The sequence below is a fragment of the Balaenoptera acutorostrata genome, chromosome 1 (genome assembly GCF_949987535.1).
Source record: "Balaenoptera acutorostrata chromosome 1, mBalAcu1.1, whole genome shotgun sequence".
Lineage (NCBI taxonomy): Eukaryota > Metazoa > Chordata > Mammalia > Artiodactyla > Balaenopteridae > Balaenoptera > Balaenoptera acutorostrata.
The window spans coordinates 126,811,975-126,826,376 of record NC_080064.1 but is presented as its reverse complement, the minus strand read 5'-3'; the positions used below and the strand labels follow the sequence as shown (position 1 = coordinate 126,826,376).

Below are 14,402 nucleotides of genomic sequence, written 5' to 3'. Positions count from 1 at the left end.
TGTGGGCTTCTGTAGTTGTGGCACGGGGGCTCAGTAGTTCTGGCTCCCAGGATCTAGAGTGCAGGCTCAGTAGTTGTGGCCCACGGGCTTAGTTGATCTGCGGCACCTGGGATCTTCCCGGACCAGGGCTTGAACCTGTGTCCCCTGCATTGGCAGGCGGATTCTTTTCTTTTCTTTTTTTCTTTTGCAACCAAAACTTTAATCCCAAGGATTCTCACAAAACATATTACAAATGACAGCATGAAAAAAAAATTGCACAGTAACTCAAAGTTCAGCTCTACAATATACTCTTAATCTGACATTGGTATCTTGATAATCTCAAATTTCCAAAAAATATTACAAAGAGCTATGTATTCATGTACAGCAATCACAGAGGGGACGTATGACCTAACTCAAAGGTAAACTAACTTCCTTGAAACTTCTTAGATTTTAAACTCCCTGGACAACCTCTTGTCCGGTGTGAAGACGAGTGGAATATTTTTTTTAATTTTATAGCTACTTTATTTATTTATTTATTTATTTATTTTTGGCTGTGTTGGGTCTTCGGTTCGTGCGAGGGCTTTCTCTAGTTGCGGCAAGCGGGGGCCACTCTTCATCGCGGTGCGGGGACCGCTCTTCATCGCGGTGCGCGGGCCTTTCACTACCGCGGCCCCTCCCGTTGCGGGGCACAGGCTCCAGACGCGCAGGCTCAATAGTTGTGGCTCATGGGCCCATCTGCTCCCTGGCATGTGGGATCCTCCCAGAGCAGGGCTCGAACCCGTGTCCCCTGCATTAGCAGGCAGATTCTCAACCACCGCGCCACCAGGGAAGCCAGGAATTTTTAAACCTCTAATCTAGGGTAAGGGTGCGGCTTTCATTTTTACCTGCTGGCTTGGGTTCACAGCACCTTTTAAAGACTGCTTGCTTAACTACAGCTGCATACCATATCCCAGCTACAGAAAGTCTTTTCAATGTTTGCCAGTGTTGCTTCCATAATAGTAAACATCACACTTTAGGTGGGCAGGAGTTAGAGTTTTATTATCAGTCTAGGCCAGACCAAAAATTCAAAGCAAATTCAATTTTGCTTAAGGGAACATTGTAAGGTAACAATTCTTCGTATTACATGCCTCACAGGACCCATTTCAAACCATAGAGAATGACACCTTTATGTGTCACTGTCCCAAGAGACAAACAAATGTGAACAACTAAAACATTTAAAAAGTGCACCAAGCTTCGGAAGTCTCAAACAAAACTTGAATTTTCTGTACATACTCCTGCCAAATGAAGTTATTGCCTGTACACCACTCCTCTTGCAAAGTGGTCTTCTATTTCCTTTCATTTGACCTAGATCGGCTAGGAGACCTAGAGAAAGATCGGGACGGCTTGTGATTTCTCTCTTGGGACAGGGATCTCTCTCTTCTCCTATATCTAGAAAGGGACCTGCTCTGGCTGACGGAGAAGGCTCTCCATCTTGGAGATGTGTGGGAGGTGGAGGACTCCTCCTCCCATAATCATCTCGAGGGCGACGACCCCAAGAATGAGGCGGTCATGATTTCGACTTCTCTTTTCCCCATCCACAGGTCCACTCTTACTCGGCAGCCACATAGTGTTCTCCCATCTAGTTCTTGGACAGCATCGGCTGCATCTCGGGGATCTTCACATTCAACGAGAGCGAAGCCGGGAGGGTTTTTAGCACCCCACACACTTCAGAGTGGTCCATAATAGCCTAAAGCTCGTTCCAATTCAGCCTTGTTACCACTGTTTCCAAGATTCCCTACATAAACTTTACAGTCCAATGGACAGGAATCACGATGCAAGACCCTCGTGGCTCCTGGGTTTCACGGGCCACAGGGTGGTCCCGGGCCTCTAGAATCTGGCAGCTGAATCTGCTTACACAAGCTGTCCTGTGGGGATGCTTTTCCACCTATGTGTCCAGCCCGGGGCCCTGCTGTCTTGGCCCAGCCTCCCGGGTGAGAGGGTGAACCCCGGCTCCCTGGAGCAGACACTCAGAGCCCTGGTGACCGGACTCACAGCTGATGGGGCTGGAGCGGCGGCTGGACACGTGTGGCCAGTCTGGTGGTGTTTGGCCCCGTCTGCAGTTCCAGTTCCAGCTGAGAAAGAGCCTCCCTGTGTTGTTTTCTCCTGGTTGTGTAAGGATCCCCGGTGTCATTTGACAGAAGTGTAGATGGTGTGTTCTTTCTCTCTTTTCTCCCTGCTTCCTCTCCTCCCTCTCTCCCTCCCTCTCTCCCTGTCCCTCTTTCCCTGTTCCACTCTCCCTCTCCCTCTTTCCCTCTCCCTCTCTCTCTCCCTCTCTTTCTCTCCATCTGTCTCTCCCTCTCTCCCTCCCTCTCTCCCTCTCCCTCTCTCTCTTTCCTCTCCCTCGCTCCCTCTCCCTCTCCCTCTTCCCTCTCCCTCTTCCCTCTCCCTCTCTCCCTCTGCCTCCTTCCTCTCCTTTTTTCATCTCCCTCTTCCCTCTCCTCTCTCCCTCTCCCTCTCTCTCTTTCCTCTCCCTCGTTCCCTCTCCCTCTCCCTCTTCCCTCTCCCTCTTCCCTCTCCCTCTCTCCCTCTGCCTCTTTCCTCTCCTTCTTTCATCTCCCTCTTCCCTCTCCTCTCTCCCTCTCTCCCTCCCTCTCCCTGTGCCTGTTTCCCTGTCCTTGTTTCCCTGTTCCGCTCTGCCTCTACCTCTTTCCCTCTCCCTCCCTCCCTCCTTCTCCCTCTCCCTCCACCTCCTTCCCTCTCTGGAGAGGGAAGGAGGTGGAGGGAGAGGGAGAGAGAGCAGGAGAGGGAGGGGGAGAGGGAGAGAACGGGGGGTAGAGGGAGAGAGGGATAGAGGGACGGAGGGAAAGACATCTCTCCCTCCCTCCCTCTATCCCTCTCTCCCTCCCTCTATCCCTCTCTGCCTCCCTCTCTCCCTGTCCCTCCCTCCATCACTTTCCCTCCTTCTCACTCTCCCTCCCTCTTCCTCTCCCTCTCTCCCTCCCAGAGAAGGAGAGACAGAGGGAGAGGGAGAGGGGGGAGAGAGGGACACGGAGAGGGAGGGAGGGAGGGAGACAGAGAGGGAAGCAGGCACCCTCTCTCCTTCTCCCTCTCCCTACCTCCTTCTCCGACTCCCCCTCTCCTTCGCTCCCTCCCTCTCCTCTTCCTCTGTCTCTCCCTCTCCCTCCCTCCCTCTAGGAAAGGAAGAGGAAGGGAGGGAGAGGGAGAGAGGGAGGGGGAGGGAGAGGGAGAGGGAGAGGGAGAGACGTCTTGCCCTCCTTCCCTCTCCCTCCCTCGCATTTTCCCTTCCTCTCTCCCTCCCTCTCCCTCTCCCTCCCTCTGTCTCTCCCTCTCCCTCCGTCTCTCCCTCTCCCTCACTCGCTCCCAGAGAGGGAGAGATGGAGGGAGAGGCAGAGACCAGAGAGACGGGGAGAGGGAGGGGGGAGAGAGGGAGAGGGAGAGGGAAGAGGGAGAGAGGGAGAGAAGGAGGAGAGAGGGAAAGAGAGGAAGGAAGAGACCTCGCTCTCCCTCTCTCCCCTCTCTCTCTCCCTCTCTCCCTGTCCCTTGTCTCTGCCTCTCCCTACATCTCTCCATCTCTGGGAGGGAGTAAGGGAGATGGAGAGACGGAGGGACAGGGAGAGCGAGGAGAGGGAGAGGGATAGAGGGAGGGAGAGACGGATAGAGGGAGTGAGGGAGAGATATCTTTGTCTTTCCCTCCCTCCCTCTATCCCTCTATCCCACTCTCCCCTCTCTCTCCCTCACCCCCCTCCTTCTCCTGCTCTCTGTCCTTCTTCTTGAAACTCCTTCCCTTCTCCCTCCTGGCCCTTTTAGGCCACTCAAGCAAGCAGGAAATGCCAATCAGCACTACAAAGAAGTCTCACTTCCCAGCGGTCAGAAGGGCCATCCTAAAAAAGTGTAAAAACCAGAAATGCAGGACAGGCCAAGTAGAAAAGGGAGCCTTGTTAGGCTGATGGGTGGGATGTAAATTGCCAACGGCCACTCTGGAGAAGAGTATGGGGTTTCCTAAAAGATCTAAAAAACACAGCTAGAGAGCATATGGCACTTCCACTCATGGGCATATAAATTGGGAAAACTAAATATCAACAAGACACAGGCACCCCAAAGTATAGGGCTGCTCTGCTTACAAGAACCTCCACTTCGGTACACCTTAGATATCCCAGGAAAGAGAAAAATGGATATAGAAGTTGCAGTACTTATGTACAATGGAATATCACTCAGCCATGAAATCAATGTCATAAGGCTAGTAGCAGCGTGATGAGTGGATTGAGGCACGAAGATTCTAAGTGAAATAAGTCACACGGAAAACAACACCTTTCAAAAGATATCACTTATAGAGGGAATGTAAAAATCGCTACAGATAAACTGAATTACAAAACGGAACAAACTCACACATTTAGAAAACACACTAGGGCTGCTTAACGGGAAAGCTGAGGTGGGGTGATGCATAAAACAAGGGTATGAAATTAGCACAGATACCGTTCCATAAACCAAATATGTGATAGAGAAGACCTATTCCTTGCTCAATGAACTGGACTCAACACCCTCTATTCACCGCACAAGAATATATCTGACTAGTAAGAATCTTAAAACCTATGTATTGATATCTCTAAGTAAGAGAAGCAAGTGGGTGTAAAGCAGCATAAGCACAGCATTGAAAATCAGATAAACCCCATTATAAAAATAAATTCCAAAAAAATAAAGACAGTGAAAGAGAGAGACATACTTACAAAATTGGTTCGGGGGCTGTGATGCAACCTGGATTGACCATATCTAGACCCACAGCTGAATGAGACATAAGGCTGGACACTCACCGGGCTGCGAGGTTTGGTGAGGTTGGGTGCGCAAATGCAGACCCTTTAAAGTAATACTGCATGGTACCCATTCCATGGGCCCAAAATCTCCAGGTTCAAGGGAATCTTCTTACAGCGAAAACATGCATAGGAAACCCAGAGGATGGTACACCGTGTGATCGGGAATGGTTTCTAAAACTCACCTCATTTCTCATCTCCTGGTGCTCTGGTTCGCCATTCCAGCTGCTTTCCTAACAATCTCCGCACTTGGAGTATCACCACCTTTAAGTTCCTGTTTCGTACAGGTTGCAATTTGTCCTGAGGATGAACGGGAAGAGGGGGAACCAATGAGAGACTAGCTCTAGCTATTCGGACAGGCGCTGCTCACTCTAATTTCTCATCAGGAAGAAGAATTAACCATAGGCTCAGCCCGCTTCCCCGAACCAGAATAGGGCCTGAAGCAATCCTGCGGTTTTGCGGCCAGCTCCCAAAAAAGCGAGTTGAAAAATGGAGCTCAGGGGCACTACAATTCACAAACCTGCAGAGTTATAAATGATAACTATCGTCCAAAAATATATTGAGGGAAGGCAACAAAGAGGATTTGAAAGTAAGGCAGAATTGCAGGAAACAGATTTCAGGAGGTAGATTCGAATGTCCTTTAAAGCACATGAAAAGCGGCAAAACGTTGACAATGATGCCCTTGGCCAAAAAGGGCGTATGCGTTTTTTCCTGAATATATTCAGGAAAAAACGCATACGCGCTTTTGGGCCAACCAAGCAAGCAGGAAATGCAAATCAGCGCTACAAAGAAGTCTCACTTCCCAGCGGTCAAAATGGCCATCCTAAAAAAGTGTAAAAACCAGAAATGCAGGACAGGCCAGGGAGAAATGGGAGCCTTGTTACGCTGATGGGCGGGATGTAAATTGCCAACGGCCACTCTGGAGAAGTGTATGGTGTTTCCCAAAACATCTAAAAAACACAGCTAGAGAGCATAGGGCACTTCCACTCATGGGCGTATAAATAGGGAAAACTAAATATCAACAAGACACAGGCACCCCAAAGTTTAGGGCTGCTTTGTTTACAAGAACCTCCACTTCGTTCCACCTTAAATATCCCAGGAAAGAGAAAAATGTAATAAAGAAGTTGTGCTACTTATGTACAATGGAATATCACTCAGCCATGAAATCAATGTCATAAGGCTAGTAGCAGCATGATGAGTGGATTTAAGTACGATGATTCTAAGTGAAATAAGTCACACAGAAAAAGACACATCATAAGATATCACTTACAGAGGGCATGTAAAAATCGCTACACATTAACTGCATTACAAAACAGAAGAGAGTAACACATTTAGAAAACACACTATGGTTGCTTAACGGGAAAGGTGAGGTCGGGTGAGGCATAAAACAAGGGTTTGAAATTAGCACAGATACCGTTCCATAAACCAAATGTGTAATAGACAAGACCTACTCCTTGCTCAGTGAACTGGACTCAACTCCCCCTATTCATCGCACAAGAATATATCTGACTAGTAAGAATCTTAAAACCTATGTATTGACTTCTCTCTGTAAATGAATCAAGTGGGTGTAAAGCGGCATAAACACAGCAGTGAAAATCAGCTAAACCCCATTATAAAAATAAATATATTCAGAAAAAACGCATACGCCCTTTTTGGCCAATCAAACAAGCGGGCAATGCATATCCATACTACAAAGAAGTATCACTTCGCATTCATCAAAAGGCCATCCTGGAAAAGTGTAGACAGCAAAAATGCTGGACAGGCCATGGAGAAGAGGGAGCTTTGTTTCGCTGATGACGGGGATGTAAATAGCCAACGGCCACTCTGGAGAAGTCTATGGTGTTCCCTAAAACGTCTAAAATACAGAGCTACAGAGCATACATCTCTTCCACTCTTTGCCGCATATCTTGGGAAAACCAAAAATCTACAGGACACAGGCACCCCATACGTTTAGTGCTGCTCTGTTTAGAAATGCCTCGATTTGGGTACAACTTACATGTCCTTGGAAGCAATAAATGGATAACGAAGATGTGGTACTTCTGTACAATGGAACATTACTCTGCAATTAAATCAATGAAATAAGGCCAATTGCAGCAACTCGTGGAGACTGAGGTACGATCATTCTAAGTGACCTAAGTCAGACATAAAAAGAGACTTACCATAAGGTATCACTTATAGATAGTATCTAAAAATGGCTACACATGAACTCAATTACAAAACAGAAACAGTCACACATTTAGAAAACACACTTATGGCTGCTAAAGAAGAAAGGTGGGGTGGGGTGATGCATAAACCAGGAGGTTGAAATTAGCATAGATACAGTTCCATAAACAAAATAGGTATTCGACAGGACCTACTGTATAGCTCAACGAGCTGGACTCAGCACACTGTTGTCACCAGAATAGGATATATAAGACTGGTAAGAATCTGTAAAACAATTTATTGATGTCTCTCTTTAAGTGAATCAAGTGGATAGATGCAGAGCAGGAAGAAACACAGTATTGAAAATCAGCTATACCCCATTATAAAATTAAATAACAAGAACAAAAAAAAAAGACAGTGAGAGAGAGAGAAATTCTTACAAAATTTGTTCAAGGGCTGTGATGCAACCTGGACTGACCACATCTAGACACAGAGCTGGATGGGACCTAAGGCTCTACACTCGTTGGTCTGAGAGGCTTCGTGAGGATGGGACAGCAAATGCAACACTTTTAGAGTAATACTGCCTGGCCCCCATTCCATGGGTCCCATATCTCCAGGTGCAGGGGACCCTTCCTACAGCTAAAACATTCATGGGACATCCAGAGGATGGTACACCGTCTGATCGGGAAGAGTTTGGAAAAGTCACCCCATCTCCACTTATCCTGGTATTCGGGTTCCCCAGCTCCTTTCCTTAGAGTCTCCCCACTTTGGGAAGGCAGCACACTCAACAGCCAGTTTTTCACGGCTTGGAATTTTCTGGTGAAGAAGGGGAATGGGGGGATGGAATGAGACACAAGCCTTAGATGTTTGGACAGGCATATGCCACTCTAGTTTCCTAATCTGGAAGAAGAATTTCCCTATCCTTCAGGTGCCCCAGTAACCGGAATGGGTCTGTAGAAATCCTGCCCCTTTGTGTCTGCTTCCCTAAACAACAAGTTGAAAACCAGTGCTCAGGGGCACTGCAATTCACAAACATACAGGGTTGTAATTGACACCTCTAATGGAGCCATTTCTTCAGCCAAGTATTCCTAAAGGCCTTGTAAGCAAGGCAGAATTGCAGGAAAGGAATTTCAAGAGGTAGTTTGCACTCACCATTAAAGCACATGCAAAGCTGCTGAACATCGCCAATGATGCAGTTTGCCAAAAAGGCCGTATGCGTTATTCCTTTATATATTCAGGAAAAACCCTTACTCCATTTTTGACCAACAAAACAGGTGGGCAATGTAAATTAATACTACAAAGAGATATCACTTCGCACCAGTCAGAATGGCCAACCTCACAAAGTGTAAAACCTGAAATGCAGGACAGGGTGTGCAGAAAAGGGAACCCTGACAAGCTGATGGGGGGAATGTAAATTGCTAACAGCCACTCTGGAGAAGTGGGTGGTGATTCCTTAAAAATCTAAAAACCAGAGCTTCAGAGCATATGGCGATACCACTCCTGGGCCTGTATCTTGGAAAAGACGTAAATTGACAGGACCCAGGCATTCCAAAATTTATGCAGTCCTGTTTACAAGAGCCTCTACTTGGAAGCTACCTAAAAGTCCTTGGAAGGAAGAATGGATAAAGAAATTATGGTAGATATGTACAATGGAATATTACTCAGCCATGAAATGAATGAAATAAGGACATTTGCAGCCACTCGGAAGGACCTAGATACATTCATACTAAGTGTCATAAATCAGACAATGAAAAATATCATATGATATTACTTATCGGTGGAATCTAAAAATTGATAGAAAGGTACTATCTTACAACACAGAAACAGAGTCCCAGACTTAGAACACAAACTTATGGTTACCAAACTGGAAAGGTGTGTTGGAGGCATAAATCATGAGGTTGGAGTTAGTATATACATATTTACAGAGAGAAAACTTGTAATCAACATGGACCCGCTGTAGAGCACTTGGAACTCTTCTCAACACCCTTTAGTAACCTCAACGGGAAAATAATTCTAAAAAGAATATATAGTCATCTCTGTCTAAATGCATCATGTTGGTGTATGTCAAAAATGAACACAATATGGTAAATCAACTATACTCCATTATAAATTTAAAATTAAATTACAGAAAAGAAAAATGATCACTAAATTCGTTTAGTCGCGGTGAACGTGCTAGTGTCACATCCCTGGACACAGACCCAATTTGGTCCCAAGACTGGACTGTTGTGGGCCTGAGGACCTCGGGAGGATATGCCAGCTAATTCACCCCCCTTGAACATGTAGTACCTGGTCCCCTCTGCATGGGATCACAATCTCCAGATCTAAGTGTGCCCTCATACTACTAAATCAACCCTCTGACACCCAAAGGATGGTGGACTCTCTGGGCTGGATGACACTTGGAAAATCACCTGGTCTCAACATATCCTGGTGTTTGGGTTCCGACCTCCAGACTTCTTCATTCGGGTCATCCCACTCTGCAAGACAGCACCCTCAACAGGTGATTTTGCAGGGGTTTGTATTTGTTCGGGGGATGAAGGGTAAGGGGGAAGAAGGAATGAGACAGAAGCCCTTACATGTTTGGTCAGGCACATTCCACTCTAATTTAAAACCCAGGAACAGGACTTTCCCTACATCTAAGGTTGTGTCAGCAACCAGACAGGGACAGTAGAAATCCTGCCGCCTTCTGTTTCCCATAACAACAACTCTAAAAACTGGACCTTATAGGCACTTCATATTCACAATGCCTGGGGAGCTGTAAATGACAACAGCCCTCAAAAAATGTCTTAGGGTAGGTAATCGAAATAGACTTCAAAACAAGGCAACCTTTCAATAACCCTTTTTCAAGGGGTAAATTTTACTCACACTGTTCAAAAAAAAGCACATATGAAGATGCTCACCATTGCTTTATGTTAGACAAATGCAAATCAGATGTACAAAGAAGTATCACCTGGAACCACTCAGAATAGCCATCATCACAATGTCTACAAACACGAAATGCTTCAGATGGTGTGGGAAAAAGAGAAACCTACTACTTATTATTATTTTTTTAATCTGCGTTGGGTCTTCATTGCTGCATGCGGCTTCTCTCTAGCTGCAGCAAGCGGGGGCTACTCATCGTTGTGGTACAAAGCCTTCTCTTTGCGGTGGCTTCTCTTGTTGTGGAGCACAGGCTCTAGGCACACAGGCTTCAGTAGTTGTGGCTCGTGGGCTCTAGAGTGCAGACTCAGTAGTTGTGGTGCACGGGCTTACTTGTTCTGTGACATGTGAGGTCTTCCCGGGCCAGGGCTCGAACCTGTGACCCCTGAAATGGCAGGCAGATTCTTAACCACTGTGCCACCAATACTATGCTATTGGTGGCAATGCCAATTGGTAATAGCCACTATGGAGCACAGAATGGAGGTTACCAGAGTAAGGGGAGGCGTCAAGGATAAATTGGAAATTGGGATTGACATATACACACCACTATATATAAAAGAGAAAACAAATAAGGGCTTACTGTATAGCACAGGGAACTCTACTCAATACTCTGTAATGACCTGTATGGGAAAGGAATCCAAAAAGGATTGGATATATGTATAACTGCTTCACTGTGCTGTGCAGCAGAAAGTAACACAACATTGTAAATCAACTCTTCTCCAAAAAAATTGAAATTGAAATGAAATGAAATAAAATAAAATAAAATAGAGCTACCAGATGATCCCGCAAGTTCACTCCTGTGCGCATATCTGGAGGAAAGCATAAATCGAAAAGACACATCTTCCCCAATGTTCACTGCAACACTCTTTACAATAGCGAAGACATGGAAGCAACCAAAATGTCCATCAACGTATGAATATAGGTAAAGAATATGTGATACATATATATAATGGAATATGACTCAGCCATAAAATAGAAGAAAATAATGCCAATTGCAGTCACATGGATGGACCTAGAGATGATTGTACTAAGTGAAGTAAGTCAGACAGAGTAAGACAAATATTGTATGATATCACTTCTAGGTGGAACCTAAAAATTGATACAAATGAACTAACTTGCAAAACAGAGGCAGACTCACAGACTTGGAAAACAAACTTATGGTTACCAAAGGGGAAAGGTGGGGGGTAGGGATAAATCAGGAACTTGGGGTAAACATACGAATACTACTATATATAACATAGATAAGCAACAAGGACCTACTGTATAGCACAAGGAACTCTACTCAATATTCTGAGAATACCTTTATCAGAAAAGAATCTGAAAAAGAATGAATATATGCATATGTGTAACTGAATCACTTGCTGTGCAGCTGAAATGAACACAACATTGTAAATCAACTATACTCCAATAAAATTTAAATTACAAAATAAAGAAAATCACCTATATTTCAAAAGAAAATAAGAATCCCCATCTATTTTTATGGCTTGATAGTTTACTTTTTTAGTGCTCAATATTATCCCATTCCCAGAATATATTAATACTATATCATTTCATTCACCTATTGGAGGACACCTTAGTTTCATTCACATTTTGGCAGTATTGAATTAGGTGCTATAAATATCCATATGCAGGTTTTCATCTGGAAGTATGTTTTAAACTACTTTCAGTAAATATCCATGAGAACACTTGCCGGATTGTACAGTAAGGGAATGTTCAATATTATAGCAAGTGTCAATCAGACTACCAAAGTAGCTGTATTATTTTTCATTTCCACCAATAACAAATGACATTTCCTATTGTTCCACATCTCCTACAGAATTTGTTCTTGTCATTGTTCACATTTTAGCCATTCTAAGTGTTACGTAGTGGTATGTAATTGTATTTTTAATTTGCTTTTTCATGGCAGCATGTAATCTGGATTATTCTTCTGTATACTTATATGCATAGTGTCTATTTTCTTTGGTGAGGTGTCCATAAAGTATATTGGTCCACATTTTATTTAGGTTGCTTTCATTTTTTTCTACCCAATCTGTATTTGTTTTATTTATTTTCGTGCCTTATTGCATTAGCAAGGACTTGAAGTAAAATATGGAAAAGGAGCCATGAAAGAGGACATCCTTGCTTTTACCTGAACTTAGTGGAAAAGCTTCATGTTTTTGACCATTAATCATGATGTAAGATAAAAGTTTCCTGTAAATCTTTGTTATCAACTTGAGAAAGCTCCAGTCTATTTCTTTAACTGAGAGTTTTTATGAAGAATGGGTGTTAGATTTTTTCAAAGGGCGTCTGAATCTACTGATATGCTAATGATTGTCTTTAGGGTGTTGATATGATGGATATAATTATTTGATTTTAGAATGTTGAACCAGCCTTGCATACCTGGGATTATTCTCTCTCATTCATGATATAAAATTCTCTCAAAATATTGTTGGATTCGATTTGGTAATATTTTGTTGAGGATTTTTGCACTGATGTTCCTGAGAGATATTGGTCAGTTTTCTTTACTATTCGTATGTTCCTCTAAGTTTGGATGTTGTGGATTTAGTGTCAGACATTCATTTGGGGAGATTCTCAGTCATTTTTAGAAAATATTTTCGGTTCTTTGTTATCTTTATCCTCCTCCTGCTATACCCATTATGTATAGGTCGCAGCATTTTTCATTGTTCCACAATTATTGATTACTCTGTTCTGTTGATTTCTTTCCTGCCCATTTTCTCTTTTCTTTTGAGATTTAAAGGTTTCTCTTGATATTTCTTCAAGCTCACAGATATTTCTCCTCAGCCAGCTCTTTGACTGCTAAAACAAAATATGAGAGACTTGGTATTTTATAAACAACAGAATATTTTTGTTTTCTCATAATTGCTGAGGCTGAAAAGTTCAAGAACAAATTACCAGGGGCTTCCCTGGTGGTGCAGTGGTTAAGAATCTGCCTACCAATAAAGGGGACAAGAGTTCGAGCCATGGTCCGGGGAGATTCCACATGCCATGGAACAACTAAGCCCGTGCACCACAAATACTGAGCCTGTGCTCTAGAGCCCACAGGCCACAACTACTGAGCCCGTGAGCCACAACTACTGAAACCCATACGCCTAGAGCCTGTGCTCCGCAACAAGAGAAGCCACCCAATGAGAAGCCCGCACACCGCAACAAAGACCCAACACAGCCAAAAAATTAATTAATTAATTATCTAATTAATTTTTTAAAAAAAGAACAAGTTGCCAGCTGACTTAGTGTGTGGCGAGCGACCAATTTCTGGTTCATAATATGGGTCTTCTCGCTCGGCAATGAAATCATGGAATGGGCATAAGATCTTCTGTGTGCTACATTTATTAGGTCACTAAGCCCATGTTTGAGGTCTCTGGCCTCATGACCTAATCACCTCCCAAAAACTCCACCTCCTAATACCATCAACATGGGAGCTAGGTTTCAAAATTTTAAAATTAGAGGTACAAATTGTTTACACCATAACAGGGACCACAGAGTTAACTGACTTTTCCTTTCATGTTAAAGGTTTGCACATTTATATTTATTATATAATCCCCAAACCCTTGTTTTTTTTTAAGATTCTTTTTCCGTATATGCCAGTACAGACCATTGAGTAGAGTTCCCTGTGCTATAAAGCAGGTCTTTATCAATACTTATCTATTTTATATATAGTAGTGTGTATATGTCAGTCCCAATCTCCCAATTTATCCCTTCCCCACTTATCCCCTGGTAACCATAAGTTTGTTTTCTATATCCATGACTCTATTTCTGTTGTGTAAATAAGTTCATTTGTACCTTTTTTTCTTTTTTAGATTCCTCATATAAGCAATATCATATGATATCTGTCTTTGTGTGTCTGAGTTGCTTCACTCAGTATAACAATCTCTAGGTCCATCCATGTTGTTACAAAACCCTTAATTGTTAAGTATAACTCTCAATTTTTTCCAGTATCATCAGCAATTCTTTCTGGCAGACACGTGATAACACTTTAAACAGGGATATTGAGACCAAGGCTCCTGACCTGCAAACAAACAAAACATCATTCATATAGTGAAAACTTTGCACATAAAAGGATGAAAGCACTTGGTCTAAATCCTTTTGCACCCACTGCTGACAGAGGGCAGAGGAGTTTGATTCACTAATCTTCCTTATGTGCACTTCTTCCTAATGGGGTATTCCATGTAAAACTTATAAGAAGCGGGAATGCATCATGGAACACACCAATCTCTACTACAGATTCTGAAGCAGCAAAAAAAACAAAACATGATGAATCCATCCAAAGGGTTCTGTCCACATTGTTACAATAGCTTCCCTCGCACTGTGAACCCTTTTCAAACCCTATCACTTGAACCTATTTTTATTTTTTTCAACAAAAATAATGTTAATCTGCAGTCAGACACTCCAGTAATATTACACTATCCCTTGTGCAAGTATGTAGGGATTTGAGGAGCTATGGGAGGCCATCATGAGAGGTTGCCTAGAGTAATTAGGACATTTCATTTAATGTTGGCTCTTCTCCCTAAGATGTCTGCTGTCCTCTTCTTTTTGTAGCTACTAGCATTGAGAAAGTGACCA

At 43.7% G+C, this 14,402-nt stretch overlaps 1 pseudogene; it reads right to left on the bottom strand.

Moving 5' to 3' along the window:
• Window positions 1–848: 848 nt before the first annotated feature.
• On the bottom strand, window positions 849–1,817 carry LOC130709246 (serine/arginine-rich splicing factor 3-like; annotated as a pseudogene).
• Between the last annotated feature and the right edge of the window lie 12,585 nt (window positions 1,818–14,402).